The following is a 2,257-nucleotide window of genomic DNA, read 5'->3' on the forward strand; positions in this document are numbered from 1 at the left end:
CTAGCACTCGGGAGGCAGAGGCAGGCGGATTTCTGAGTTTGAGGTCAGCCTGGTCTACAGAGTGAGTTCCAGGACAGCCAGGGCTACACAGAGAAACCCTGTCTCGAAAAAAAAAACAAAAACAAAAACAAAGGAAAAAGAAAAAAAAAGAAATCCTGCCTATAAATTAACTACTTTAACTATAATAAAGTCTGGGCTTTGCTTCTGTGTATTGTGTGTCAACCATGTTATCTTTGAGAAGGATGGAACACCAGTCACCAAGACCAATTAAATCATTTTCTGCTTTGTCTTTCACCCGTAGCAAAAGAAGTCTCCAGCCACTCACTCAGGGCGGCTCGGGGGAGGAGTCGGCTCTCGGTGGCCACGCCCCACGGCAGGGCGGAGCATGCAAATAGGCTGGAGATCATGCTTCTGCGGGGGAGAAATGCAGGAGTCCCACATGCATATGAAATTTCTCATGAAACCTGAAGAGCGTACAAAGTTTGTAGCAGAGTCCAGTGCTTTTCTTAGGGGAAGTGGAGGAGCACAGGAAGGAGACAGTTAAGTCGACGCTCACCACGAGTTAAAGTGGGACAAAGAAAGGATCACACCGTCCATGGCACCTGCTTCCGGTATCGCTTCTCGGCCTTTTGGCTAAGATCAAGTGTAGTATCTGTTCTTATCAGTTTAATATCTGATACGTCCTCTATCCGAGGACAATATATTAAACGGATTTTTGGAAGTAGGAGTTGGAATAGGAGCTTGCTCCGTCCACTCCACGCATCGACCTGGTATTGCAGTACCTCCAGGAACGGTGCACCCCCCTCTGGGGTTCTTAATATTAGTTTAAAAAGTAAGTAAAGACTATATCCTGTCCTTCACGTTATAATAATTATTCTTGCCACATTCTCTATTGCTTCTTTATGAGCTGGACTCCTGCCTTAGCCTCCAGGCCCTCTGGTGGAAGCTGAGCTGTCTAATGAGCTTCATTGACAGCTCAGCCTTCAGTCACCTGAAGCCAACTGGAGGCCCAGGTTCAGCTTCCAGAATATGTTGAGGAGGCAGAGTCTTCAACACAGTAGGGCATTCCATTTCAACCTGAAGGCCCTCTTCTGAAGGCTAAACCATTTCCCAGGAATGACTAACTCAACCTCTCAGATTCCTGAAGAGACAGAATCAGTTCTGAAAAACCTTGGCTGACTCTGCAAAGACTCCTAAAGAAGTCAAGGCTCTGTTTAAGCCAAAGGCCACTTGAAGCTCCTATGAAAGGGTAGTTGATGCTTTGCCAATTCATAAGGTGACGGTGTAACCAGATCAGAAAGAAGTCCACCATTATAACCACAGTACAGGGAGGCCTGTGGATGTGGTGTTTAGCGTAACCTTAGAGCCTACCAAGTGTGTGTGTTGAATCTAATCTGGTCTGTCAGGAGTCCCCAGTGTAACCTCCAGTGTATGCCAAGCGGGTGGAGCCTTCTCTCTGAGCAGGACCAGCCAGCCCAGTCCCCAAGTTTCCCAGGCAAAGGTAACCACCAGGCTACTAGTTGGTGATTCCAGCTGAAGCCTCAGAATTTGCTGAGGAGTTTTTTTGGTTTTTTTGTCTGGTTTAAGTTTATTTATTTTATGTATATGAGCACACTGTAGCTGTACAGATGGTTGTGAGTCCAGGCCAGGACTTAGCTAAGCCAGCCTCCATTATACTGCCCTGCTACAGGTTCAGGAAGATGAACAAACACAGTCTGTGCTTGTATCTGTCAATCCTATACCAGGCTCAGAGCTAGGCACTTCTGTTACAATGTTGTGACAAGGACAGGAGCCACTCTGGTCACATCACACTGGCCACAAAGACAGTAGTCCACAAGAGGAACAGAGGCACTTGTGTACCTGAGCTTCCCAAAGTCTAGACCAACATTTCAGAAAGCTATGGGGTCCCTGGATTGGGCAAAGGGATAGTCAGCAAATGCAGAACAAAGAATCCGACAGTATCGGATGTGACAGTGACTGTGTACCAGGAAGAGGCTTGGTTCTGTGCTGGGTCAGTGTAAGAGGCCACCTGGAGAAAGAATTAAGTTGGTGTTTTAGAGGATGAAAGGCAGGCAGGGACCACGTGAAAGCAGAGAAGCACAGCCCTTCAGACTGTGTCTGCACTAAAGCTTGACAGAAGGCCTTGGTTGAAAGCCTAGGAATCATGGTGTAAACCGCTGCTGGCGTAAGCGGTGAGAAGGTGCCACCCAGCTTGGGTGGAGGACAGAGCTTTGATGTTGGCCCCCAAGTAGAGGAC

At 47.6% G+C, this 2,257-nt stretch overlaps 1 non-coding gene across 1 annotated transcript; it reads left to right on the top strand.

Moving 5' to 3' along the window:
- Positions 1 to 613: 613 nt before the first annotated feature.
- On the top strand, positions 614 to 804 carry LOC115065458. Its single transcript, XR_003845242.1, has one exon. It is a non-coding gene; the product is annotated as a U2 spliceosomal RNA (small nuclear RNA).
- The last annotated feature ends 1,453 nt before the right edge of the window (positions 805 to 2,257 follow it).

Source organism: Mus pahari, chromosome 14 (genome assembly GCF_900095145.1).
Source record: "Mus pahari chromosome 14, PAHARI_EIJ_v1.1, whole genome shotgun sequence".
NCBI classification, from domain to species: domain Eukaryota; kingdom Metazoa; phylum Chordata; class Mammalia; order Rodentia; family Muridae; genus Mus; species Mus pahari.